The 25444-nt window shown below is 53.9% G+C and overlaps 27 non-coding genes across 27 annotated transcripts; all 27 read right to left on the bottom strand.

Annotated features, from left to right (window-relative positions):
* Positions 1-1113: 1113 nt before the first annotated feature.
* Positions 1114-1232, bottom strand: LOC143784087 (5S ribosomal RNA). The gene has a single exon (XR_013217705.1). It is a non-coding gene; the product is annotated as a 5S ribosomal RNA (ribosomal RNA).
* A 221-nt stretch (positions 1233-1453) lies between these two features.
* Positions 1454-1573, bottom strand: LOC143783886 (5S ribosomal RNA). The gene has a single exon (XR_013217550.1). It is a non-coding gene; the product is annotated as a 5S ribosomal RNA (ribosomal RNA).
* A 1406-nt stretch (positions 1574-2979) lies between these two features.
* On the bottom strand, positions 2980-3098 carry LOC143784086 (5S ribosomal RNA). Its single transcript, XR_013217704.1, has one exon. It is a non-coding gene; the product is annotated as a 5S ribosomal RNA (ribosomal RNA).
* Positions 3099-3304: 206 nt separating this feature from the next.
* On the bottom strand, positions 3305-3424 carry LOC143783885 (5S ribosomal RNA). The gene has a single exon (XR_013217549.1). It is a non-coding gene; the product is annotated as a 5S ribosomal RNA (ribosomal RNA).
* A 1406-nt stretch (positions 3425-4830) lies between these two features.
* On the bottom strand, positions 4831-4949 carry LOC143784085 (5S ribosomal RNA). The gene has a single exon (XR_013217703.1). It is a non-coding gene; the product is annotated as a 5S ribosomal RNA (ribosomal RNA).
* Positions 4950-5155: 206 nt separating this feature from the next.
* Positions 5156-5275, bottom strand: LOC143783884 (5S ribosomal RNA). The gene has a single exon (XR_013217548.1). It is a non-coding gene; the product is annotated as a 5S ribosomal RNA (ribosomal RNA).
* Positions 5276-6682: 1407 nt separating this feature from the next.
* Positions 6683-6801, bottom strand: LOC143784082 (5S ribosomal RNA). The gene has a single exon (XR_013217701.1). It is a non-coding gene; the product is annotated as a 5S ribosomal RNA (ribosomal RNA).
* Positions 6802-7007: 206 nt separating this feature from the next.
* Positions 7008-7127, bottom strand: LOC143783883 (5S ribosomal RNA). Its single transcript, XR_013217547.1, has one exon. It is a non-coding gene; the product is annotated as a 5S ribosomal RNA (ribosomal RNA).
* Positions 7128-8533: 1406 nt separating this feature from the next.
* On the bottom strand, positions 8534-8652 carry LOC143784081 (5S ribosomal RNA). Its single transcript, XR_013217700.1, has one exon. It is a non-coding gene; the product is annotated as a 5S ribosomal RNA (ribosomal RNA).
* A 206-nt stretch (positions 8653-8858) lies between these two features.
* LOC143783882 (5S ribosomal RNA) lies at positions 8859-8978 on the bottom strand. The gene has a single exon (XR_013217546.1). It is a non-coding gene; the product is annotated as a 5S ribosomal RNA (ribosomal RNA).
* A 1406-nt stretch (positions 8979-10384) lies between these two features.
* Positions 10385-10503, bottom strand: LOC143784080 (5S ribosomal RNA). The gene has a single exon (XR_013217699.1). It is a non-coding gene; the product is annotated as a 5S ribosomal RNA (ribosomal RNA).
* Positions 10504-10709: 206 nt separating this feature from the next.
* Positions 10710-10829, bottom strand: LOC143783881 (5S ribosomal RNA). The gene has a single exon (XR_013217545.1). It is a non-coding gene; the product is annotated as a 5S ribosomal RNA (ribosomal RNA).
* A 1406-nt stretch (positions 10830-12235) lies between these two features.
* LOC143784079 (5S ribosomal RNA) lies at positions 12236-12354 on the bottom strand. Its single transcript, XR_013217698.1, has one exon. It is a non-coding gene; the product is annotated as a 5S ribosomal RNA (ribosomal RNA).
* Positions 12355-12560: 206 nt separating this feature from the next.
* Positions 12561-12680, bottom strand: LOC143783880 (5S ribosomal RNA). The gene has a single exon (XR_013217544.1). It is a non-coding gene; the product is annotated as a 5S ribosomal RNA (ribosomal RNA).
* Positions 12681-14112: 1432 nt separating this feature from the next.
* Positions 14113-14231, bottom strand: LOC143784077 (5S ribosomal RNA). Its single transcript, XR_013217697.1, has one exon. It is a non-coding gene; the product is annotated as a 5S ribosomal RNA (ribosomal RNA).
* Positions 14232-14437: 206 nt separating this feature from the next.
* LOC143783879 (5S ribosomal RNA) lies at positions 14438-14557 on the bottom strand. The gene has a single exon (XR_013217543.1). It is a non-coding gene; the product is annotated as a 5S ribosomal RNA (ribosomal RNA).
* Positions 14558-15963: 1406 nt separating this feature from the next.
* On the bottom strand, positions 15964-16082 carry LOC143784064 (5S ribosomal RNA). Its single transcript, XR_013217696.1, has one exon. It is a non-coding gene; the product is annotated as a 5S ribosomal RNA (ribosomal RNA).
* Positions 16083-16288: 206 nt separating this feature from the next.
* On the bottom strand, positions 16289-16408 carry LOC143783878 (5S ribosomal RNA). The gene has a single exon (XR_013217542.1). It is a non-coding gene; the product is annotated as a 5S ribosomal RNA (ribosomal RNA).
* Positions 16409-17814: 1406 nt separating this feature from the next.
* On the bottom strand, positions 17815-17933 carry LOC143784053 (5S ribosomal RNA). The gene has a single exon (XR_013217694.1). It is a non-coding gene; the product is annotated as a 5S ribosomal RNA (ribosomal RNA).
* Positions 17934-18139: 206 nt separating this feature from the next.
* On the bottom strand, positions 18140-18259 carry LOC143783876 (5S ribosomal RNA). Its single transcript, XR_013217540.1, has one exon. It is a non-coding gene; the product is annotated as a 5S ribosomal RNA (ribosomal RNA).
* A 1406-nt stretch (positions 18260-19665) lies between these two features.
* Positions 19666-19784, bottom strand: LOC143784042 (5S ribosomal RNA). Its single transcript, XR_013217693.1, has one exon. It is a non-coding gene; the product is annotated as a 5S ribosomal RNA (ribosomal RNA).
* Positions 19785-19990: 206 nt separating this feature from the next.
* On the bottom strand, positions 19991-20110 carry LOC143783824 (5S ribosomal RNA). The gene has a single exon (XR_013217490.1). It is a non-coding gene; the product is annotated as a 5S ribosomal RNA (ribosomal RNA).
* Positions 20111-21515: 1405 nt separating this feature from the next.
* LOC143784030 (5S ribosomal RNA) lies at positions 21516-21634 on the bottom strand. The gene has a single exon (XR_013217688.1). It is a non-coding gene; the product is annotated as a 5S ribosomal RNA (ribosomal RNA).
* A 206-nt stretch (positions 21635-21840) lies between these two features.
* Positions 21841-21960, bottom strand: LOC143783875 (5S ribosomal RNA). The gene has a single exon (XR_013217539.1). It is a non-coding gene; the product is annotated as a 5S ribosomal RNA (ribosomal RNA).
* Positions 21961-23355: 1395 nt separating this feature from the next.
* Positions 23356-23474, bottom strand: LOC143784018 (5S ribosomal RNA). The gene has a single exon (XR_013217676.1). It is a non-coding gene; the product is annotated as a 5S ribosomal RNA (ribosomal RNA).
* A 206-nt stretch (positions 23475-23680) lies between these two features.
* LOC143783874 (5S ribosomal RNA) lies at positions 23681-23800 on the bottom strand. Its single transcript, XR_013217538.1, has one exon. It is a non-coding gene; the product is annotated as a 5S ribosomal RNA (ribosomal RNA).
* Positions 23801-25207: 1407 nt separating this feature from the next.
* LOC143784005 (5S ribosomal RNA) lies at positions 25208-25326 on the bottom strand. The gene has a single exon (XR_013217663.1). It is a non-coding gene; the product is annotated as a 5S ribosomal RNA (ribosomal RNA).
* Between the last annotated feature and the right edge of the window lie 118 nt (positions 25327-25444).

The following is a 25444-nucleotide window of genomic DNA, read 5'->3' as shown; positions in this document are numbered from 1 at the left end:
TTTGACACGCAGCAGCGATCTGGATCCTGCTGTGATATCGCTGGTCGTTGCTGAAAGTCCAGAACTTTATTTGGTCGTCAGATCGGCGTGTATCGTCGTGTTTGACAGCAAAAGCAACGATGCCAGCAATGTTTTACAATGGTAACCAGGGCAAATATCGAGTTACTAAGCGCAGGGCCGCGCTTAGTAACACGATATTTACCCTGGTTACCATTGTAAAAGTAAAAAAAAAACACTACATACTCACCCTCTGATGTCTGTCACGTCCCCCGGCGTCCGCGCTGCTGCTCATAGCTTTCTGCACTGACTGTGTCAGTGCCGGCCGGAAAGCAAAGCACAGCGGTGACGTCACCGCTGTGCTTTAGGGCCGGCGCTTACACAGTGCAGGGAAGCGGACGCCGGGGGACGCGGCAGACACTGGAATGTAAGTATGTACTGTTTTTTTTTTTTTACATTTACACTGGTAACCAGGGTAAACATCGGGTTACTAAGCGCGGCCCTGCGCTTAGTAACCCGATGTTTACCCTGGTTACCCGGGGACTTCGGCATCGTTGGTCACTGGAGAGCTGTCTGTGTGACAGCTCTCCAGCGACCACACAGCGACGCTGCAGCGATCGGCATCGTTGTCGATATCGCTGCAGCGTCGCTTAATGTGACGGTACCTTTAACCATTCATCTGGGGGGGGGGGACGTGACAGAAAGAGCAAGCTGGAGCAGCAACTTGAGGTGGATCGAGACGTCCAGGAGCGAATGAAGGAAGAGGGTGAGATGGTTGCGAGTGACTGTGAGCTGCTCTTCAGGGGAGTCGTGTTGCCTGCAAAGGTGTTCTGCTTGCTTCGGCCTGTAAACTGGCCACCAGGTTGCCGGCGGTTGCTTCCAAGCCCGCAGGAGGCGCTGGTCCTGTTGAAAAGAAGCCTAGTATTAAAAGTAAATAAGCAACAATGCTGGAGGCCCACGGTGATGAGAAGGATGCTGGCATTTTGCAAGGATGGAATAGCGCAAGAGTGAAAGCAAATGACAAGAAGAAAGAAGCATGTGTGCCCTTGTGAAAGGGAATGGAAAAAAGGCATAGAGGAGAGTGACCCCTGCTGGTGGAAGGAAGGAAAAAGCAAAAGCCTACAGCACCTGGTATTCCCAGGCGGTCTCCCATCCAAGTACTAACCAGGCCCGACCCTGCTTAGCTTCCGAGATCAGACGAGATCGGGCGTGTTCAGGGTGGTGTGGCCGTAGGCAGAGACAAGCCTCTCACTTGCTGCTTTTCTACTTTGCACTCTGGCTGCCCTGTCCTGTCCAGTCCAGTCCAGTCCAGTCCAGTGCTCAGCAAGAGGCCCTTTTGTGCTTTCCTTTCTCTTCACGGACTTGTGGGGCTTGGGGCTTCCAGCCTCTAGGTTGCTTAAGGTCGGTGTCTGGCAAGGAGCCGCTCTATACTAGCCGAGCAAGATGTCATCAAAACTGTCTACAGCACCTGGTGTTCCCAGGAGGTCTCCCATCCAAGTACTGTCCAAGCCCAGCCCTGCTTTGCTTCCGAGATCGGACGAGATCGGGCGTATCCAGGGTGGTGTGGCCAGTAGACGCTGCTTGGCCCATCGCCTGGCCAGCCTTCCTCAGGCTCGCGTGGTGGCGAGAACTCTGACCATGTGGAGGCGGGCTCCGAAGGGCCCATGCAAAGGCTGGGCTGCCCCTATAGGCGTTGTTTGTTTTGCAGTGAAACACCTGCCGCAGCAGGGCCTGAGCATCAGGTGTCTTTAAAAATGGCTCGACGCAGGGTCTCCTGCAGGCTAAAGGTACCGTCACATTAAGCGACTTAACAACGATAACGATAGCGATCTGTGACGTTGCAGCGTCCTGGATAGCGATATCGTTGTGTTTGACACGCAGCAGCGATCTGGATCCTGCTGTGATATCGCTGGTCGTTGCTGAAAGTCCAGAACTTTATTTGGTCGTCAGATCGGCGTGTATCGTCGTGTTTGACAGCAAAAGCAACGATGCCAGCAATGTTTTACAATGGTAACCAGGGCAAATATCGAGTTACTAAGCGCAGGGCCGCGCTTAGTAACACGATATTTACCCTGGTTACCATTGTAAAAGTAAAAAAAAAACACTACATACTCACCCTCTGATGTCTGTCACGTCCCCCGGCGTCCGCGCTGCTGCTCATAGCTTTCTGCACTGACTGTGTCAGTGCCGGCCGGAAAGCAAAGCACAGCGGTGACGTCACCGCTGTGCTTTAGGGCCGGCGCTTACACAGTGCAGGGAAGCGGACGCCGGGGGACGCGGCAGACACTGGAATGTAAGTATGTACTGTTTTTTTTTTTTTACATTTACACTGGTAACCAGGGTAAACATCGGGTTACTAAGCGCGGCCCTGCGCTTAGTAACCCGATGTTTACCCTGGTTACCCGGGGACTTCGGCATCGTTGGTCACTGGAGAGCTGTCTGTGTGACAGCTCTCCAGCGACCACACAGCGACGCTGCAGCGATCGGCATCGTTGTCGATATCGCTGCAGCGTCGCTTAATGTGACGGTACCTTTAACCATTCATCTGGGGGGGGGGGACGTGACAGAAAGAGCAAGCTGGAGCAGCAACTTGAGGTGGATCGAGACGTCCAGGAGCGAATGAAGGAAGAGGGTGAGATGGTTGCGAGTGACTGTGAGCTGCTCTTCAGGGGAGTCGTGTTGCCTGCAAAGGTGTTCTGCTTGCTTCGGCCTGTAAACTGGCCACCAGGTTGCCGGCGGTTGCTTCCAAGCCCGCAGGAGGCGCTGGTCCTGTTGAAAAGAAGCCTAGTATTAAAAGTAAATAAGCAACAATGCTGGAGGCCCACGGTGATGAGAAGGATGCTGGCATTTTGCAAGGATGGAATAGCGCAAGAGTGAAAGCAAATGACAAGAAGAAAGAAGCATGTGTGCCCTTGTGAAAGGGAATGGAAAAAAGGCATAGAGGAGAGTGACCCCTGCTGGTGGAAGGAAGGAAAAAGCAAAAGCCTACAGCACCTGGTATTCCCAGGCGGTCTCCCATCCAAGTACTAACCAGGCCCGACCCTGCTTAGCTTCCGAGATCAGACGAGATCGGGCGTGTTCAGGGTGGTGTGGCCGTAGGCAGAGACAAGCCTCTCACTTGCTGCTTTTCTACTTTGCACTCTGGCTGCCCTGTCCTGTCCAGTCCAGTGCTCAGCAAGAGGCCCTTTTGTGCTTTCCTTTCTCTTCACGGACTTGTGGGGCTTGGGGCTTCCAGCCTCTAGGTTGCTTAAGGTCGGTGTCTGGCAAGGAGCCGCTCTATACTAGCCGAGCAAGATGTCATCAAAACTGTCTACAGCACCTGGTGTTCCCAGGAGGTCTCCCATCCAAGTACTGTCCAAGCCCAGCCCTGCTTTGCTTCCGAGATCGGACGAGATCGGGCGTATCCAGGGTGGTGTGGCCAGTAGACGCTGCTTGGCCCATCGCCTGGCCAGCCTTCCTCAGGCTCGCGTGGTGGCGAGAACTCTGACCATGTGGAGGCGGGCTCCGAAGGGCCCATGCAAAGGCTGGGCTGCCCCTATAGGCGTTGTTTGTTTTGCAGTGAAACACCTGCCGCAGCAGGGCCTGAGCATCAGGTGTCTTTAAAAATGGCTCGACGCAGGGTCTCCTGCAGGCTAAAGGTACCGTCACATTAAGCGACTTAACAACGATAACGATAGCGATCTGTGACGTTGCAGCGTCCTGGATAGCGATATCGTTGTGTTTGACACGCAGCAGCGATCTGGATCCTGCTGTGATATCGCTGGTCGTTGCTGAAAGTCCAGAACTTTATTTGGTCGTCAGATCGGCGTGTATCGTCGTGTTTGACAGCAAAAGCAACGATGCCAGCAATGTTTTACAATGGTAACCAGGGCAAATATCGAGTTACTAAGCGCAGGGCCGCGCTTAGTAACCCGATATTTACCCTGGTTACCATTGTAAAAGTAAAAAAAAAACACTACATACTCACCCTCTGATGTCTGTCACGTCCCCCGGCGTCCGCGCTGCTGCTCATAGCTTTCTGCACTGACTGTGTCAGTGCCGGCCGGAAAGCAAAGCACAGCGGTGACGTCACCGCTGTGCTTTAGGGCCGGCGCTTACACAGTGCAGGGAAGCGGACGCCGGGGGACGCGGCAGACACTGGAATGTAAGTATGTACTGTTTTTTTTTTTTTACATTTACACTGGTAACCAGGGTAAACATCGGGTTACTAAGCGCGGCCCTGCGCTTAGTAACCCGATGTTTACCCTGGTTACCCGGGGACTTCGGCATCGTTGGTCACTGGAGAGCTGTCTGTGTGACAGCTCTCCAGCGACCACACAGCGACGCTGCAGCGATCGGCATCGTTGTCGATATCGCTGCAGCGTCGCTTAATGTGACGGTACCTTTAACCATTCATCTGGGGGGGGGGGACGTGACAGAAAGAGCAAGCTGGAGCAGCAACTTGAGGTGGATCGAGACGTCCAGGAGCGAATGAAGGAAGAGGGTGAGATGGTTGCGAGTGACTGTGAGCTGCTCTTCAGGGGAGTCGTGTTGCCTGCAAAGGTGTTCTGCTTGCTTCGGCCTGTAAACTGGCCACCAGGTTGCCGGCGGTTGCTTCCAAGCCCGCAGGAGGCGCTGGTCCTGTTGAAAAGAAGCCTAGTATTAAAAGTAAATAAGCAACAATGCTGGAGGCCCACGGTGATGAGAAGGATGCTGGCATTTTGCAAGGATGGAATAGCGCAAGAGTGAAAGCAAATGACAAGAAGAAAGAAGCATGTGTGCCCTTGTGAAAGGGAATGGAAAAAAGGCATAGAGGAGAGTGACCCCTGCTGGTGGAAGGAAGGAAAAAGCAAAAGCCTACAGCACCTGGTATTCCCAGGCGGTCTCCCATCCAAGTACTAACCAGGCCCGACCCTGCTTAGCTTCCGAGATCAGACGAGATCGGGCGTGTTCAGGGTGGTGTGGCCGTAGGCAGAGACAAGCCTCTCACTTGCTGCTTTTCTACTTTGCACTCTGGCTGCCCTGTCCTGTCCAGTCCAGTGCTCAGCAAGAGGCCCTTTTGTGCTTTCCTTTCTCTTCACGGACTTGTGGGGCTTGGGGCTTCCAGCCTCTAGGTTGCTTAAGGTCGGTGTCTGGCAAGGAGCCGCTCTATACTAGCCGAGCAAGATGTCATCAAAACTGTCTACAGCACCTGGTGTTCCCAGGAGGTCTCCCATCCAAGTACTGTCCAAGCCCAGCCCTGCTTTGCTTCCGAGATCGGACGAGATCGGGCGTATCCAGGGTGGTGTGGCCAGTAGACGCTGCTTGGCCCATCGCCTGGCCAGCCTTCCTCAGGCTCGCGTGGTGGCGAGAACTCTGACCATGTGGAGGCGGGCTCCGAAGGGCCCATGCAAAGGCTGGGCTGCCCCTATAGGCGTTGTTTGTTTTGCAGTGAAACACCTGCCGCAGCAGGGCCTGAGCATCAGGTGTCTTTAAAAATGGCTCGACGCAGGGTCTCCTGCAGGCTAAAGGTACCGTCACATTAAGCGACTTAACAACGATAACGATAGCGATCTGTGACGTTGCAGCGTCCTGGATAGCGATATCGTTGTGTTTGACACGCAGCAGCGATCTGGATCCTGCTGTGATATCGCTGGTCGTTGCTGAAAGTCCAGAACTTTATTTGGTCGTCAGATCGGCGTGTATCGTCGTGTTTGACAGCAAAAGCAACGATGCCAGCAATGTTTTACAATGGTAACCAGGGCAAATATCGAGTTACTAAGCGCAGGGCCGCGCTTAGTAACCCGATATTTACCCTGGTTACCATTGTAAAAGTAAAAAAAAAACACTACATACTCACCCTCTGATGTCTGTCACGTCCCCCGGCGTCCGCGCTGCTGCTCATAGCTTTCTGCACTGACTGTGTCAGTGCCGGCCGGAAAGCAAAGCACAGCGGTGACGTCACCGCTGTGCTTTAGGGCCGGCGCTTACACAGTGCAGGGAAGCGGACGCCGGGGGACGCGGCAGACACTGGAATGTAAGTATGTACTGTTTTTTTTTTTTTACATTTACACTGGTAACCAGGGTAAACATCGGGTTACTAAGCGCGGCCCTGCGCTTAGTAACCCGATGTTTACCCTGGTTACCCGGGGACTTCGGCATCGTTGGTCACTGGAGAGCTGTCTGTGTGACAGCTCTCCAGCGACCACACAGCGACGCTGCAGCGATCGGCATCGTTGTCGATATCGCTGCAGCGTCGCTTAATGTGACGGTACCTTTAACCATTCATCTGGGGGGGGGGGGACGTGACAGAAAGAGCAAGCTGGAGCAGCAACTTGAGGTGGATCGAGACGTCCAGGAGCGAATGAAGGAAGAGGGTGAGATGGTTGCGAGTGACTGTGAGCTGCTCTTCAGGGGAGTCGTGTTGCCTGCAAAGGTGTTCTGCTTGCTTCGGCCTGTAAACTGGCCACCAGGTTGCCGGCGGTTGCTTCCAAGCCCGCAGGAGGCGCTGGTCCTGTTGAAAAGAAGCCTAGTATTAAAAGTAAATAAGCAACAATGCTGGAGGCCCACGGTGATGAGAAGGATGCTGGCATTTTGCAAGGATGGAATAGCGCAAGAGTGAAAGCAAATGACAAGAAGAAAGAAGCATGTGTGCCCTTGTGAAAGGGAATGGAAAAAAGGCATAGAGGAGAGTGACCCCTGCTGGTGGAAGGAAGGAAAAAGCAAAAGCCTACAGCACCTGGTATTCCCAGGCGGTCTCCCATCCAAGTACTAACCAGGCCCGACCCTGCTTAGCTTCCGAGATCAGACGAGATCGGGCGTGTTCAGGGTGGTGTGGCCGTAGGCAGAGACAAGCCTCTCACTTGCTGCTTTTCTACTTTGCACTCTGGCTGCCCTGTCCTGTCCAGTCCAGTGCTCAGCAAGAGGCCCTTTTGTGCTTTCCTTTCTCTTCACGGACTTGTGGGGCTTGGGGCTTCCAGCCTCTAGGTTGCTTAAGGTCGGTGTCTGGCAAGGAGCCGCTCTATACTAGCCGAGCAAGATGTCATCAAAACTGTCTACAGCACCTGGTGTTCCCAGGAGGTCTCCCATCCAAGTACTGTCCAAGCCCAGCCCTGCTTTGCTTCCGAGATCGGACGAGATCGGGCGTATCCAGGGTGGTGTGGCCAGTAGACGCTGCTTGGCCCATCGCCTGGCCAGCCTTCCTCAGGCTCGCGTGGTGGCGAGAACTCTGACCATGTGGAGGCGGGCTCCGAAGGGCCCATGCAAAGGCTGGGCTGCCCCTATAGGCGTTGTTTGTTTTGCAGTGAAACACCTGCCGCAGCAGGGCCTGAGCATCAGGTGTCTTTAAAAATGGCTCGACGCAGGGTCTCCTGCAGGCTAAAGGTACCGTCACATTAAGCGACTTAACAACGATAACGATAGCGATCTGTGACGTTGCAGCGTCCTGGATAGCGATATCGTTGTGTTTGACACGCAGCAGCGATCTGGATCCTGCTGTGATATCGCTGGTCGTTGCTGAAAGTCCAGAACTTTATTTGGTCGTCAGATCGGCGTGTATCGTCGTGTTTGACAGCAAAAGCAACGATGCCAGCAATGTTTTACAATGGTAACCAGGGCAAATATCGAGTTACTAAGCGCAGGGCCGCGCTTAGTAACACGATATTTACCCTGGTTACCATTGTAAAAGTAAAAAAAAAACACTACATACTCACCCTCTGATGTCTGTCACGTCCCCCGGCGTCCGCGCTGCTGCTCATAGCTTTCTGCACTGACTGTGTCAGTGCCGGCCGGAAAGCAAAGCACAGCGGTGACGTCACCGCTGTGCTTTAGGGCCGGCGCTTACACAGTGCAGGGAAGCGGACGCCGGGGGACGCGGCAGACACTGGAATGTAAGTATGTACTGTTTTTTTTTTTTTACATTTACACTGGTAACCAGGGTAAACATCGGGTTACTAAGCGCGGCCCTGCGCTTAGTAACCCGATGTTTACCCTGGTTACCCGGGGACTTCGGCATCGTTGGTCACTGGAGAGCTGTCTGTGTGACAGCTCTCCAGCGACCACACAGCGACGCTGCAGCGATCGGCATCGTTGTCGATATCGCTGCAGCGTCGCTTAATGTGACGGTACCTTTAACCATTCATCTGGGGGGGGGGGACGTGACAGAAAGAGCAAGCTGGAGCAGCAACTTGAGGTGGATCGAGACGTCCAGGAGCGAATGAAGGAAGAGGGTGAGATGGTTGCGAGTGACTGTGAGCTGCTCTTCAGGGGAGTCGTGTTGCCTGCAAAGGTGTTCTGCTTGCTTCGGCCTGTAAACTGGCCACCAGGTTGCCGGCGGTTGCTTCCAAGCCCGCAGGAGGCGCTGGTCCTGTTGAAAAGAAGCCTAGTATTAAAAGTAAATAAGCAACAATGCTGGAGGCCCACGGTGATGAGAAGGATGCTGGCATTTTGCAAGGATGGAATAGCGCAAGAGTGAAAGCAAATGACAAGAAGAAAGAAGCATGTGTGCCCTTGTGAAAGGGAATGGAAAAAAGGCATAGAGGAGAGTGACCCCTGCTGGTGGAAGGAAGGAAAAAGCAAAAGCCTACAGCACCTGGTATTCCCAGGCGGTCTCCCATCCAAGTACTAACCAGGCCCGACCCTGCTTAGCTTCCGAGATCAGACGAGATCGGGCGTGTTCAGGGTGGTGTGGCCGTAGGCAGAGACAAGCCTCTCACTTGCTGCTTTTCTACTTTGCACTCTGGCTGCCCTGTCCTGTCCAGTCCAGTGCTCAGCAAGAGGCCCTTTTGTGCTTTCCTTTCTCTTCACGGACTTGTGGGGCTTGGGGCTTCCAGCCTCTAGGTTGCTTAAGGTCGGTGTCTGGCAAGGAGCCGCTCTATACTAGCCGAGCAAGATGTCATCAAAACTGTCTACAGCACCTGGTGTTCCCAGGAGGTCTCCCATCCAAGTACTGTCCAAGCCCAGCCCTGCTTTGCTTCCGAGATCGGACGAGATCGGGCGTATCCAGGGTGGTGTGGCCAGTAGACGCTGCTTGGCCCATCGCCTGGCCAGCCTTCCTCAGGCTCGCGTGGTGGCGAGAACTCTGACCATGTGGAGGCGGGCTCCGAAGGGCCCATGCAAAGGCTGGGCTGCCCCTATAGGCGTTGTTTGTTTTGCAGTGAAACACCTGCCGCAGCAGGGCCTGAGCATCAGGTGTCTTTAAAAATGGCTCGACGCAGGGTCTCCTGCAGGCTAAAGGTACCGTCACATTAAGCGACTTAACAACGATAACGATAGCGATCTGTGACGTTGCAGCGTCCTGGATAGCGATATCGTTGTGTTTGACACGCAGCAGCGATCTGGATCCTGCTGTGATATCGCTGGTCGTTGCTGAAAGTCCAGAACTTTATTTGGTCGTCAGATCGGCGTGTATCGTCGTGTTTGACAGCAAAAGCAACGATGCCAGCAATGTTTTACAATGGTAACCAGGGCAAATATCGAGTTACTAAGCGCAGGGCCGCGCTTAGTAACCCGATATTTACCCTGGTTACCATTGTAAAAGTAAAAAAAAAACACTACATACTCACCCTCTGATGTCTGTCACGTCCCCCGGCGTCCGCGCTGCTGCTCATAGCTTTCTGCACTGACTGTGTCAGTGCCGGCCGGAAAGCAAAGCACAGCGGTGACGTCACCGCTGTGCTTTAGGGCCGGCGCTTACACAGTGCAGGGAAGCGGACGCCGGGGGACGCGGCAGACACTGGAATGTAAGTATGTACTGTTTTTTTTTTTTTACATTTACACTGGTAACCAGGGTAAACATCGGGTTACTAAGCGCGGCCCTGCGCTTAGTAACCCGATGTTTACCCTGGTTACCCGGGGACTTCGGCATCGTTGGTCACTGGAGAGCTGTCTGTGTGACAGCTCTCCAGCGACCACACAGCGACGCTGCAGCGATCGGCATCGTTGTCGATATCGCTGCAGCGTCGCTTAATGTGACGGTACCTTTAACCATTCATCTGGGGGGGGGGGACGTGACAGAAAGAGCAAGCTGGAGCAGCAACTTGAGGTGGATCGAGACGTCCAGGAGCGAATGAAGGAAGAGGGTGAGATGGTTGCGAGTGACTGTGAGCTGCTCTTCAGGGGAGTCGTGTTGCCTGCAAAGGTGTTCTGCTTGCTTCGGCCTGTAAACTGGCCACCAGGTTGCCGGCGGTTGCTTCCAAGCCCGCAGGAGGCGCTGGTCCTGTTGAAAAGAAGCCTAGTATTAAAAGTAAATAAGCAACAATGCTGGAGGCCCACGGTGATGAGAAGGATGCTGGCATTTTGCAAGGATGGAATAGCGCAAGAGTGAAAGCAAATGACAAGAAGAAAGAAGCATGTGTGCCCTTGTGAAAGGGAATGGAAAAAAGGCATAGAGGAGAGTGACCCCTGCTGGTGGAAGGAAGGAAAAAGCAAAAGCCTACAGCACCTGGTATTCCCAGGCGGTCTCCCATCCAAGTACTAACCAGGCCCGACCCTGCTTAGCTTCCGAGATCAGACGAGATCGGGCGTGTTCAGGGTGGTGTGGCCGTAGGCAGAGACAAGCCTCTCACTTGCTGCTTTTCTACTTTGCACTCTGGCTGCCCTGTCCTGTCCAGTCCAGTGCTCAGCAAGAGGCCCTTTTGTGCTTTCCTTTCTCTTCACGGACTTGTGGGGCTTGGGGCTTCCAGCCTCTAGGTTGCTTAAGGTCGGTGTCTGGCAAGGAGCCGCTCTATACTAGCCGAGCAAGATGTCATCAAAACTGTCTACAGCACCTGGTGTTCCCAGGAGGTCTCCCATCCAAGTACTGTCCAAGCCCAGCCCTGCTTTGCTTCCGAGATCGGACGAGATCGGGCGTATCCAGGGTGGTGTGGCCAGTAGACGCTGCTTGGCCCATCGCCTGGCCAGCCTTCCTCAGGCTCGCGTGGTGGCGAGAACTCTGACCATGTGGAGGCGGGCTCCGAAGGGCCCATGCAAAGGCTGGGCTGCCCCTATAGGCGTTGTTTGTTTTGCAGTGAAACACCTGCCGCAGCAGGGCCTGAGCATCAGGTGTCTTTAAAAATGGCTCGACGCAGGGTCTCCTGCAGGCTAAAGGTACCGTCACATTAAGCGACTTAACAACGATAACGATAGCGATCTGTGACGTTGCAGCGTCCTGGATAGCGATATCGTTGTGTTTGACACGCAGCAGCGATCTGGATCCTGCTGTGATATCGCTGGTCGTTGCTGAAAGTCCAGAACTTTATTTGGTCGTCAGATCGGCGTGTATCGTCGTGTTTGACAGCAAAAGCAACGATGCCAGCAATGTTTTACAATGGTAACCAGGGCAAATATCGAGTTACTAAGCGCAGGGCCGCGCTTAGTAACCCGATATTTACCCTGGTTACCATTGTAAAAGTAAAAAAAAAACACTACATACTCACCCTCTGATGTCTGTCACGTCCCCCGGCGTCCGCGCTGCTGCTCATAGCTTTCTGCACTGACTGTGTCAGTGCCGGCCGGAAAGCAAAGCACAGCGGTGACGTCACCGCTGTGCTTTAGGGCCGGCGCTTACACAGTGCAGGGAAGCGGACGCCGGGGGACGCGGCAGACACTGGAATGTAAGTATGTACTGTTTTTTTTTTTTTACATTTACACTGGTAACCAGGGTAAACATCGGGTTACTAAGCGCGGCCCTGCGCTTAGTAACCCGATGTTTACCCTGGTTACCCGGGGACTTCGGCATCGTTGGTCACTGGAGAGCTGTCTGTGTGACAGCTCTCCAGCGACCACACAGCGACGCTGCAGCGATCGGCATCGTTGTCGATATCGCTGCAGCGTCGCTTAATGTGACGGTACCTTTAACCATTCATCTGGGGGGGGGGGACGTGACAGAAAGAGCAAGCTGGAGCAGCAACTTGAGGTGGATCGAGACGTCCAGGAGCGAATGAAGGAAGAGGGTGAGATGGTTGCGAGTGACTGTGAGCTGCTCTTCAGGGGAGTCGTGTTGCCTGCAAAGGTGTTCTGCTTGCTTCGGCCTGTAAACTGGCCACCAGGTTGCCGGCGGTTGCTTCCAAGCCCGCAGGAGGCGCTGGTCCTGTTGAAAAGAAGCCTAGTATTAAAAGTAAATAAGCAACAATGCTGGAGGCCCACGGTGATGAGAAGGATGCTGGCATTTTGCAAGGATGGAATAGCGCAAGAGTGAAAGCAAATGACAAGAAGAAAGAAGCATGTGTGCCCTTGTGAAAGGGAATGGAAAAAAGGCATAGAGGAGAGTGACCCCTGCTGGTGGAAGGAAGGAAAAAGCAAAAGCCTACAGCACCTGGTATTCCCAGGCGGTCTCCCATCCAAGTACTAACCAGGCCCGACCCTGCTTAGCTTCCGAGATCAGACGAGATCGGGCGTGTTCAGGGTGGTGTGGCCGTAGGCAGAGACAAGCCTCTCACTTGCTGCTTTTCTACTTTGCACTCTGGCTGCCCTGTCCTGTCCAGTCCAGTGCTCAGCAAGAGGCTTTTTTGTGCTTTCCTTTCTCTTCACGGACTTGTGGGGCTTGGGGCTTCCAGCCTCTAGGTTGCTTAAGGTCGGTGTCTGGCAAGGAGCCGCTCTATACTAGCCGAGCAAGATGTCATCAAAACTGTCTACAGCACCTGGTGTTCCCAGGAGGTCTCCCATCCAAGTACTGTCCAAGCCCAGCCCTGCTTTGCTTCCGAGATCGGACGAGATCGGGCGTATCCAGGGTGGTGTGGCCAGTAGACGCTGCTTGGCCCATCGCCTGGCCAGCCTTCCTCAGGCTCGCGTGGTGGCGAGAACTCTGACCATGTGGAGGCGGGCTCCGAAGGGCCCATGCAAAGGCTGGGCTGCCCCTATAGGCGTTGTTTGTTTTGCAGTGAAACACCTGCCGCAGCAGGGCCTGAGCATCAGGTGTCTTTAAAAATGGCTCGACGCAGGGTCTCCTGCAGGCTAAAGGTACCGTCACATTAAGCGACTTAACAACGATAACGATAGCGATCTGTGACGTTGCAGCGTCCTGGATAGCGATATCGTTGTGTTTGACACGCAGCAGCGATCTGGATCCTGCTGTGATATCGCTGGTCGTTGCTGAAAGTCCAGAACTTTATTTGGTCGTCAGATCGGCGTGTATCGTCGTGTTTGACAGCAAAAGCAACGATGCCAGCAATGTTTTACAATGGTAACCAGGGCAAATATCGAGTTACTAAGCGCAGGGCCGCGCTTAGTAACACGATATTTACCCTGGTTACCATTGTAAAAGTAAAAAAAAAACACTACATACTCACCCTCTGATGTCTGTCACGTCCCCCGGCGTCCGCGCTGCTGCTCATAGCTTTCTGCACTGACTGTGTCAGTGCCGGCCGGAAAGCAAAGCACAGCGGTGACGTCACCGCTGTGCTTTAGGGCCGGCGCTTACACAGTGCAGGGAAGCGGACGCCGGGGGACGCGGCAGACACTGGAATGTAAGTATGTACTGTTTTTTTTTTTTTACATTTACACTGGTAACCAGGGTAAACATCGGGTTACTAAGCGCGGCCCTGCGCTTAGTAACCCGATGTTTACCCTGGTTACCCGGGGACTTCGGCATCGTTGGTCACTGGAGAGCTGTCTGTGTGACAGCTCTCCAGCGACCACACAGCGACGCTGCAGCGATCGGCATCGTTGTCGATATCGCTGCAGCGTCGCTTAATGTGACGGTACCTTTAACCATTCATCTGGGGGGGGGGGACGTGACAGAAAGAGCAAGCTGGAGCAGCAACTTGAGGTGGATCGAGACGTCCAGGAGCGAATGAAGGAAGAGGGTGAGATGGTTGCGAGTGACTGTGAGCTGCTCTTCAGGGGAGTCGTGTTGCCTGCAAAGGTGTTCTGCTTGCTTCGGCCTGTAAACTGGCCACCAGGTTGCCGGCGGTTGCTTCCAAGCCCGCAGGAGGCGCTGGTCCTGTTGAAAAGAAGCCTAGTATTAAAAGTAAATAAGCAACAATGCTGGAGGCCCACGGTGATGAGAAGGATGCTGGCATTTTGCAAGGATGGAATAGCGCAAGAGTGAAAGCAAATGACAAGAAGAAAGAAGCATGTGTGCCCTTGTGAAAGGGAATGGAAAAAAGGCATAGAGGAGAGTGACCCCTGCTGGTGGAAGGAAGGAAAAAGCAAAAGCCTACAAAGGAAGGAAAAAGCAAAAGCCTACAGCACCTGGTATTCCCAGGCGGTCTCCCATCCAAGTACTAACCAGGCCCGACCCTGCTTAGCTTCCGAGATCAGACGAGATCGGGCGTGTTCAGGGTGGTGTGGCCGTAGGCAGAGACAAGCCTCTCACTTGCTGCTTTTCTACTTTGCACTCTGGCTGCCCTGTCCTGTCCAGTCCAGTGCTCAGCAAGAGGCCCTTTTGTGCTTTCCTTTCTCTTCACGGACTTGTGGGGCTTGGGGCTTCCAGCCTCTAGGTTGCTTAAGGTCGGTGTCTGGCAAGGAGCCGCTCTATACTAGCCGAGCAAGATGTCATCAAAACTGTCTACAGCACCTGGTGTTCCCAGGAGGTCTCCCATCCAAGTACTGTCCAAGCCCAGCCCTGCTTTGCTTCCGAGATCGGACGAGATCGGGCGTATCCAGGGTGGTGTGGCCAGTAGACGCTGCTTGGCCCATCGCCTGGCCAGCCTTCCTCAGGCTCGCGTGGTGGCGAGAACTCTGACCATGTGGAGGCGGGCTCCGAAGGGCCCATGCAAAGGCTGGGCTGCCCCTATAGGCGTTGTTTGTTTTGCAGTGAAACACCTGCCGCAGCAGGGCCTGAGCATCAGGTGTCTTTAAAAATGGCTCGACGCAGGGTCTCCTGCAGGCTAAAGGTACCGTCACATTAAGCGACTTAACAACGATAACGATAGCGATCTGTGACGTTGCAGCGTCCTGGATAGCGATATCGTTGTGTTTGACACGCAGCAGCGATCTGGATCCTGCTGTGATATCGCTGGTCGTTGCTGAAAGTCCAGAACTTTATTTGGTCGTCAGATCGGCGTGTATCGTCGTGTTTGACAGCAAAAGCAACGATGCCAGCAATGTTTTACAATGGTAACCAGGGCAAATATCGAGTTACTAAGCGCAGGGCCGCGCTTAGTAACCCGATATTTACCCTGGTTACCATTGTAAAAGTAAAAAAAAAACACTACATACTCACCCTCTGATGTCTGTCACGTCCCCCGGCGTCCGCGCTGCTGCTCATAGCTTTCTGCACTGACTGTGTCAGTGCCGGCCGGAAAGCAAAGCACAGCGGTGACGTCACCGCTGTGCTTTAGGGCCGGCGCTTACACAGTGCAGGGAAGCGGACGCCGGGGGACGCGGCAGACACTGGAATGTAAGTATGTACTGTTTTTTTTTTTTTACATTTACACTGGTAACCAGGGTAAACATCGGGTTACTAAGCGCGGCCCTGCGCTTAGTAACCCGATGTTTACCCTGGTTACCCGGGGACTTCGGCATCGTTGGTCACTGGAGAGCTGTCTGTGTGACAGCTCTCCAGCGACCACACAGCGACGCTGCAGCGATCGGCATCGTTGTCGATATCGCTGCAGCGTCGCTTAATGTGACGGTACCTTTAACCATTCATCTGGGGGGGGGGGACGTGACAGAAAGAGCAAGCTGGAGCAGCAACTTGAGGTGGATCGAGACGTCCAGGAGCGAATGAAGGAAGAGGGTGAGATGGTTGCGAGTGACTGTGAGCTGCTCTTCAGGGGAGTCGTGTTGCCTGCAAAGGTGTTCTGCTTGCTTCGGCCTGTAAACTGGCCACCAGGTTGCCGGCGGTTGCTTCCAAGCCCGCAGGAGGCGCTGGTCCTGTTGAAAAGAAGCCTAGTATTAAAAGTAAATAAGCAACAATGCTGGAGGCCCACGGTGATGAGAAGGATGCTGGCATTTTGCAAGGATGGAATAGCGCAAGAGTGAAAGCAAATGACAAGAAGAAAGAAGCATGTGTGCCCTTGTGAAAGGGAATGGAAAAAAGGCATAGAGGAGAGTGACCCCTGCTGGTGGAAGGAAGGAAAAAGCAAAAGCCTACAGCACCTGGTATTCCCAGGCGGTCTCCCATCCAAGTACTAACCAGGCCCGACCCTGCTTAGCTTCCGAGATCAGACGAGATCGGGCGTGTTCAGGGTGGTGTGGCCGTAGGCAGAGACAAGCCTCTCACTTGCTGCTTTTCTACTTTGCACTCTGGCTGCCCTGTCCTGTCCAGTCCAGTGCTCAGCAAGAGGCTTTTTTGTGCTTTCCTTTCTCTTCACGGACTTGTGGGGCTTGGGGCTTCCAGCCTCTAGGTTGCTTAAGGTCGGTGTCTGGCAAGGAGCCGCTCTATACTAGCCGAGCAAGATGTCATCAAAACTGTCTACAGCACCTGGTGTTCCCAGGAGGTCTCCCATCCAAGTACTGTCCAAGCCCAGCCCTGCTTTGCTTCCGAGATCGGACGAGATCGGGCGTATCCAGGGTGGTGTGGCCAGTAGACGCTGCTTGGCCCATCGCCTGGCCAGCCTTCCTCAGGCTCGCGTGGTGGCGAGAACTCTGACCATGTGGAGGCGGGCTCCGAAGGGCCCATGCAAAGGCTGGGCTGCCCCTATAGGCGTTGTTTGTTTTGCAGTGAAACACCTGCCGCAGCAGGGCCTGAGCATCAGGTGTCTTTAAAAATGGCTCGACGCAGGGTCTCCTGCAGGCTAAAGGTACCGTCACATTAAGCGACTTAACAACGATAACGATAGCGATCTGTGACGTTGCAGCGTCCTGGATAGCGATATCGTTGTGTTTGACACGCAGCAGCGATCTGGATCCTGCTGTGATATCGCTGGTCGTTGCTGAAAGTCCAGAACTTTATTTGGTCGTCAGATCGGCGTGTATCGTCGTGTTTGACAGCAAAAGCAACGATGCCAGCAATGTTTTACAATGGTAACCAGGGCAAATATCGAGTTACTAAGCGCAGGGCCGCGCTTAGTAACACGATATTTACCCTGGTTACCATTGTAAAAGTAAAAAAAAAACACTACATACTCACCCTCTGATGTCTGTCACGTCCCCCGGCGTCCGCGCTGCTGCTCATAGCTTTCTGCACTGACTGTGTCAGTGCCGGCCGGAAAGCAAAGCACAGCGGTGACGTCACCGCTGTGCTTTAGGGCCGGCGCTTACACAGTGCAGGGAAGCGGACGCCGGGGGACGCGGCAGACACTGGAATGTAAGTATGTACTGTTTTTTTTTTTTTACATTTACACTGGTAACCAGGGTAAACATCGGGTTACTAAGCGCGGCCCTGCGCTTAGTAACCCGATGTTTACCCTGGTTACCCGGGGACTTCGGCATCGTTGGTCACTGGAGAGCTGTCTGTGTGACAGCTCTCCAGCGACCACACAGCGACGCTGCAGCGATCGGCATCGTTGTCGATATCGCTGCAGCGTCGCTTAATGTGACGGTACCTTTAACCATTCATCTGGGGGGGGGGGACGTGACAGAAAGAGCAAGCTGGAGCAGCAACTTGAGGTGGATCGAGACGTCCAGGAGCGAATGAAGGAAGAGGGTGAGATGGTTGCGAGTGACTGTGAGCTGCTCTTCAGGGGAGTCGTGTTGCCTGCAAAGGTGTTCTGCTTGCTTCGGCCTGTAAACTGGCCACCAGGTTGCCGGCGGTTGCTTCCAAGCCCGCAGGAGGCGCTGGTCCTGTTGAAAAGAAGCCTAGTATTAAAAGTAAATAAGCAACAATGCTGGAGGCCCACGGTGATGAGAAGGATGCTGGCATTTTGCAAGGATGGAATAGCGCAAGAGTGAAAGCAAATGACAAGAAGAAAGAAGCATGTGTGCCCTTGTGAAAGGGAATGGAAAAAAGGCATAGAGGAGAGTGACCCCTGCTGGTGGAAGGAAGGAAAAAGCAAAAGCCTACAGCACCTGGTATTCCCAGGCGGTCTCCCATCCAAGTACTAACCAGGCCCGACCCTGCTTAGCTTCCGAGATCAGACGAGATCGGGCGTGTTCAGGGTGGTGTGGCCGTAGGCAGAGACAAGCCTCTCACTTGCTGCTTTTCTACTTTGCACTCTGGCTGCCCTGTCCTGTCCAGTCCAGTGCTCAGCAAGAGGCCCTTTTGTGCTTTCCTTTCTCTTCACGGACTTGTGGGGCTTGGGGCTTCCAGCCTCTAGGTTGCTTAAGGTCGGTGTCTGGCAAGGAGCCGCTCTATACTAGCCGAGCAAGATGTCATCAAAACTGTCTACAGCACCTGGTGTTCCCAGGAGGTCTCCCATCCAAGTACTGTCCAAGCCCAGCCCTGCTTTGCTTCCGAGATCGGACGAGATCGGGCGTATCCAGGGTGGTGTGGCCAGTAGACGCTGCTTGGCCCATCGCCTGGCCAGCCTTCCTCAGGCTCGCGTGGTGGCGAGAACTCTGACCATGTGGAGGCGGGCTCCGAAGGGCCCATGCAAAGGCTGGGCTGCCCCTATAGGCGTTGTTTGTTTTGCAGTGAAACACCTGCCGCAGCAGGGCCTGAGCATCAGGTGTCTTTAAAAATGGCTCGACGCAGGGTCTCCTGCAGGCTAAAGGTACCGTCACATTAAGCGACTTAACAACGATAACGATAGCGATCTGTGACGTTGCAGCGTCCTGGATAGCGATATCGTTGTGTTTGACACGCAGCAGCGATCTGGATCCTGCTGTGATATCGCTGGTCGTTGCTGAAAGTCCAGAACTTTATTTGGTCGTCAGATCGGCGTGTATCGTCGTGTTTGACAGCAAAAGCAACGATGCCAGCAATGTTTTACAATGGTAACCAGGGCAAATATCGAGTTACTAAGCGCAGGGCCGCGCTTAGTAACCCGATATTTACCCTGGTTACCATTGTAAAAGTAAAAAAAAACACTACATACTCACCCTCTGATGTCTGTCACGTCCCCCGGCGTCCGCGCTGCTGCTCATAGCTTTCTGCACTGACTGTGTCAGTGCCGGCCGGAAAGCAAAGCACAGCGGTGACGTCACCGCTGTGCTTTAGGGCCGGCGCTTACACAGTGCAGGGAAGCGGACGCCGGGGGACGCGGCAGACACTGGAATGTAAGTATGTACTGTTTTTTTTTTTTACATTTACACTGGTAACCAGGGTAAACATCGGGTTACTAAGCGCGGCCCTGCGCTTAGTAACCCGATGTTTACCCTGGTTACCCGGGGACTTCGGCATCGTTGGTCACTGGAGAGCTGTCTGTGTGACAGCTCTCCAGCGACCACACAGCGACGCTGCAGCGATCGGCATCGTTGTCGATATCGCTGCAGCGTCGCTTAATGTGACGGTACCTTTAACCATTCATCTGGGGGGGGGGGGGACGTGACAGAAAGAGCAAGCTGGAGCAGCAACTTGAGGTGGATCGAGACGTCCAGGAGCGAATGAAGGAAGAGGGTGAGATGGTTGCGAGTGACTGTGAGCTGCTCTTCAGGGGAGTCGTGTTGCCTGCAAAGGTGTTCTGCTTGCTTCGGCCTGTAAACTGGCCACCAGGTTGCCGGCGGTTGCTTCCAAGCCCGCAGGAGGCGCTGGTCCTGTTGAAAAGAAGCCTAGTATTAAAAGTAAATAAGCAACAATGCTGGAGGCCCACGGTGATGAGAAGGATGCTGGCATTTTGCAAGGATGGAATAGCGCAAGAGTGAAAGCAAATGACAAGAAGAAAGAAGCATGTGTGCCCTTGTGAAAGGGAATGGAAAAAAGGCATAGAGGAGAGTGACCCCTGCTGGTGGAAGGAAGGAAAAAGCAAAAGCCTACAGCACCTGGTATTCCCAGGCGGTCTCCCATCCAAGTACTAACCAGGCCCGACCCTGCTTAGCTTCCGAGATCAGACGAGATCGGGCGTGTTCAGGGTGGTGTGGCCGTAGGCAGAGACAAGCCTCTCACTTGCTGCTTTTCTACTTTGCACTCTGGCTGCCCTGTCCTGTCCAGTCCAGTGCTCAGCAAGAGGCCCTTTTGTGCTTTCCTTTCTCTTCACGGACTTGTGGGGCTTGGGGCTTCCAGCCTCTAGGTTACTTAAGGTCGGTGTCTGGCAAGGAGCCGCTCTATACTAGCCGAGCAAGATGTCATCAAAACTGTCTACAGCACCTGGTGTTCCCAGGAGGTCTCCCATCCAAGTACTGTCCAAGCCCAGCCCTGCTTTGCTTCCGAGATCGGATGAGATCGGGCGTATCCAGGGTGGTGTGGCCAGTAGACGCGGCTTGGCCCATCGCCTGGCCAGCCTTCCTCAGGCTCGCGTGGTGGCGAGAACTCTGACCATGTGGAGGCGGGCTCCGAAGGGCCCATGCAAAGGCTGGGCTGCCCCTATAGGCGTTGTTTGTTTTGCAGTGAAACACCTGCCGCAGCAGGGCCTGAGCATCAGGTGTCTTTAAAAATGGCTCGACGCAGGGTCTCCTGCAGGCTAAAGGTACCGTCACATTAAGCGACTTAACAACGATAACGATAGCGATCTGTGACGTTGCAGCGTCCTGGATAGCGATATCGTTGTGTTTGACACGCAGCAGCGATCTGGATCCTGCTGTGATATCGCTGGTCGTTGCTGAAAGTCCAGAACTTTATTTGGTCGTCAGATCGGCGTGTATCGTCGTGTTTGACAGCAAAAGCAACGATGCCAGCAATGTTTTACAATGGTAACCAGGGCAAATATCGAGTTACTAAGCGCAGGGCCGCGCTTAGTAACACGATATTTACCCTGGTTACCATTGTAAAAGTAAAAAAAAAACACTACATACTCACCCTCTGATGTCTGTCACGTCCCCCGGCGTCCGCGCTGCTGCTCATAGCTTTCTGCACTGACTGTGTCAGTGCCGGCCGGAAAGCAAAGCACAGCGGTGACGTCACCGCTGTGCTTTAGGGCCGGCGATTACTCAGTGCAGGGAAGCGGACGCCGGGGGACGCGGCAGACACTGGAATGTAAGTATGTACTGTTTTTTTTTTTTACATTTACACTGGTAACCAGGGTAAACATCGGGTTACTAAGCGCGGCCCTGCGCTTAGTAACCCGATGTTTACCCTGGTTACCCGGGGACTTCGGCATCGTTGGTCACTGGAGAGCTGTCTGTGTGACAGCTCTCCAGCGACCACACAGCGACGCTGCAGCGATCGGCATCGTTGTCGATATCGCTGCAGCGTCGCTTAATGTGACGGTACCTTTAACCATTCATCTGGGGGGGGGGGACGTGTCAGAAAGAGCAAGCTGGAGCAGCAACTTGAGGTGGATCGAGACGTCCAGGAGCGAATGAAGGAAGAGGGTGAGATGGTTGCGAGTGACTGTGAGCTGCTCTTCAGGGGAGTCGTGTTGCCTGCAAAGGTGTTCTGCTTGCTTCGGCCTGTAAACTGGCCACCAGGTTGCCGGCGGTTGCTTCCAAGCCCGCAGGAGGCGCTGGTCCTGTTGAAAAGAAGCCTAGTATTAAAAGTAAATAAGCAACAATGCTGGAGGCCCACGGTGATGAGAAGGATGCTGGCATTTTGCAAGGATGGAATAGCGCAAGAGTGAAAGCAAATGACAAGAAGAAAGAAGCATGTGTGCCCTTGTGAAAGGGAATGGAAAAAAGGCATAGAGGAGAGTGACCCCTGCTGGTGGAAGGAAGGAAAAAGCAAAAGCCTACAGCACCTGGTATTCCCAGGCGGTCTCCCATCCAAGTACTAACCAGGCCCGACCCTGCTTAGCTTCCGAGATCAGACGAGATCGGGCGTGTTCAGGGTGGTGTGGCCGTAGGCAGAGACAAGCCTCTCACTTGCTGCTTTTCTACTTTGCACTCTGGCTGCCCTGTCCTGTCCAGTCCAGTGCTCAGCAAGAGGCCCTTTTGTGCTTTCCTTTCTCTTCACGGACTTGTGGGGCTTGGGGCTTCCAGCCTCTAGGTTACTTAAGGTCGGTGTCTGGCAAGGAGCCGCTCTATACTAGCCGAGCAAGATGTCATCAAAACTGTCTACAGCACCTGGTGTTCCCAGGAGGTCTCCCATCCAAGTACTGTCCAAGCCCAGCCCTGCTTTGCTTCCGAGATCGGACGAGATCGGGCGTATCCAGGGTGGTGTGGCCAGTAGACGCGGCTTGGCCCATCGCCTGGCCAGCCTTCCTCAGGCTCGCGTGGTGGCGAGAACTCTGACCATGTGGAGGCGGGCTCCGAAGGGCCCATGCAAAGGCTGGGCTGCCCCTATAGGCGTTGTTTGTTTTGCAGTGAAACACCTGCCGCAGCAGGGCCTGAGCATCAGGTGTCTTTAAAAATGGCTCGACGCAGGGTCTCCTGCAGGCTAAAGGTACCGTCACATTAAGCGACTTAACAACGATAACGATAGCGATCTGTGACGTTGCAGCGTCCTGGATAGCGATATCGTTGTGTTTGACACGCAGCAGCGATCTGGATCCTGCTGTGATATCGCTGGTCGTTGCTGAAAGTCCAGAACTTTATTTGGTCGTCAGATCGGCGTGTATCGTCGTGTTTGACAGCAAAAGCAACGATGCCAGCAATGTTTTACAATGGTAACCAGGGCAAATATCGAGTTACTAAGCGCAGGGCCGCGCTTAGTAACACGATATTTACCCTGGTTACCATTGTAAAAGTAAAAAAAAAACACTACATACTCACCCTCTGATGTCTGTCACGTCCCCCGGCGTCCGCGCTGCTGCTCATAGCTTTCTGCACTGACTGTGTCAGTGCCGGCCGGAAAGCAAAGCACAGCGGTGACGTCACCGCTGTGCTTTAGGGCCGGCGATTACTCAGTGCAGGGAAGCGGACGCCGGGGGACGCGGCAGACACTGGAATGTAAGTATGTACTGGTTTTTTTTTTTACATTTACACTGGTAACCAGGGTAAACATCGGGTTACTAAGCGCGGCCCTGCGCTTAGTAACCCGATGTTTACCCTGGTTACCCGGGGACTTCGGCATCGTTGGTCACTGGAGAGCTGTCTGTGTGACAGCTCTCCAGCGACCACACAGCGACGCTGCAGCGATCGGCATCGTTGTCGATATCGCTGCAGCGTCGCTTAATGTGACGGTACCTTTAACCATTCATCTGGGGGGGGGGGACGTGACAGAAAGAGCAAGCTGGAGCAGCAACTTGAGGTGGATCGAGACGTCCAGGAGCGAATGAAGGAAGAGGGTGAGATGGTTGCGAGTGACTGTGAGCTGCTCTTCAGGGGAGTCGTGTTGCCTGCAAAGGTGTTCTGCTTGCTTCGGCCTGTAAACTGGCCACCAGGTTGCCGGCGGTTGCTTCCAAGCCCGCAGGAGGCGCTGGTCCTGTTGAAAAGAAGTAAGTAAATAAGCAACAATGCTGGAGGCCCACGGTGATGAGAAGGATGCTGGCATTTTGCAAGGATGGAATAGCGCAAGAGTGAAAGCAAATGACAAGAAGAAAGAAGCATGTGTGCCCTTGTGAAAGGGAATGGAAAAAAGGCATAGAGTAGAGTGACCCCTGCTGGTGGAAGGAAGGAAAAAGCAAAAGCCTACAGCACCTGGTATTCCCAGGCGGTCTCCCATCCAAGTACTAACCAGGCCCGACCCTGCTTAGCTTCCGAGATCAGACGAGATCGGGCGTGTTCAGGGTGGTGTGGCCGTAGGCAGAGACAAGCCTCTCACTTGCTGCTTTTCTACTTTGCACTCTGGCTGCCCTGTCCTGTCCAGTCCAGTGCTCAGCAAGAGGCCCTTTTGTGCTTTCCTTTCTCTTCACGGACTTGTGGGGCTTGGGGCTTCCAGCCTCTAGGTTGCTTAAGGTCGGTGTCTGGCAAGGAGCCGCTCTATACTAGCCGAGCAAGATGTCATCAAAACTGTCTACAGCACCTGGTGTTCCCAGGAGGTCTCCCATCCAAGTACTGTCCAAGCCCAGCCCTGCTTTGCTTCCGAGATCGGACGAGATCGGGCGTATCCAGGGTGGTGTGGCCAGTAGACGCTGCTTGGCCCATCGCCTGGCCAGCCTTCCTCAGGCTCGCGTGGTGGCGAGAACTCTGACCATGTGGAGGCGGGCTCCGAAGGGCCCATGCAAAGGCTGGGCTGCCCCTATAGGCGTTGTTTGTTTTGCAGTGAAACACCTGCCGCAGCAGGGCCTGAGCATCAGGTGTCTTTAAAAATGGCTCGACGCAGGGTCTCCTGCAGGCTAAAGGTACCGTCACATTAAGCGACTTAACAACGATAACGATAGCGATCTGTGACGTTGCAGCGTCCTGGATAGCGATATCGTTGTGTTTGACACGCAGCAGCGATCTGGATCCTGCTGTGATATCGCTGGTCGTTGCTGAAAGTCCAGAACTTTATTTGGTCGTCAGATCGGCGTGTATCGTCGTGTTTGACAGCAAAAGCAACGATGCCAGCAATGTTTTACAATGGTAACCAGGGCAAATATCGAGTTACTAAGCGCAGGGCCGCGCTTAGTAACACGATATTTACCCTGGTTACCATTGTAAAAGTAAAAAAAAAACACTACATACTCACCCTCTGATGTCTGTCACGTCCCCCGGCGTCCGCGCTGCTGCTCATAGCTTTCTGCACTGACTGTGTCAGTGCCGGCCGGAAAGCAAAGCACAGCGGTGACGTCACCGCTGTGCTTTAGGGCCGGCGCTTACACAGTGCAGGGAAGCGGACGCCGGGGGACGCGGCAGACACTGGAATGTAAGTATGTACTGTTTTTTTTTTTTTACATTTACACTGGTAACCAGGGTAAACATCGGGTTACTAAGCGCGGCCCTGCGCTTAGTAACCCGATGTTTACCCTGGTTACCCGGGGACTTCGGCATCGTTGGTCACTGGAGAGCTGTCTGTGTGACAGCTCTCCAGCGACCACACAGCGACGCTGCAGCGATCGGCATCGTTGTCGATATCGCTGCAGCGTCGCTTAATGTGACGGTACCTTTAACCATTCATCTGGGGGGGGGGGGACGTGACAGAAAGAGCAAGCTGGAGCAGCAACTTGAGGTGGATCGAGACGTCCAGGAGCGAATGAAGGAAGAGGGTGAGATGGTTGCGAGTGACTGTGAGCTGCTCTTCAGGGGAGTCGTGTTGCCTGCAAAGGTGTTCTGCTTGCTTCGGCCTGTAAACTGGCCACCAGGTTGCCGGCGGTTGCTTCCAAGCCCGCAGGAGGCGCTGGTCCTGTTGAAAAGAAGCCTAGTATTAAAAGTAAATAAGCAACAATGCTGGAGGCCCACGGTGATGAGAAGGATGCTGGCATTTTGCAAGGATGGAATAGCGCAAGAGTGAAAGCAAATGACAAGAAGAAAGAAGCATGTGTGCCCTTGTGAAAGGGAATGGAAAAAAGGCATAGAGGAGAGTGACCCCTGCTGGTGGAAGGAAGGAAAAAGCAAAAGCCTACAGCACCTGGTATTCCCAGGCGGTCTCCCATCCAAGTACTAACCAGGCCCGACCCTGCTTAGCTTCCGAGATCAGACGAGATCGGGCGTGTTCAGGGTGGTGTGGCCGTAGGCAGAGACAAGCCTCTCACTTGCTGCTTTTCTACTTTGCACTCTGGCTGCCCTGTCCTGTCCAGTCCAGTGCTCAGCAAGAGGCCCTTTTGTGCTTTCCTTTCTCTTCACGGACTTGTGG

Source organism: Ranitomeya variabilis, chromosome 6 (assembly GCF_051348905.1).
Source record: "Ranitomeya variabilis isolate aRanVar5 chromosome 6, aRanVar5.hap1, whole genome shotgun sequence".
Classification (NCBI taxonomy): Eukaryota; Metazoa; Chordata; class Amphibia; order Anura; family Dendrobatidae; genus Ranitomeya; species Ranitomeya variabilis.
This window is presented reverse-complemented; position numbering and strand designations above follow the sequence as displayed.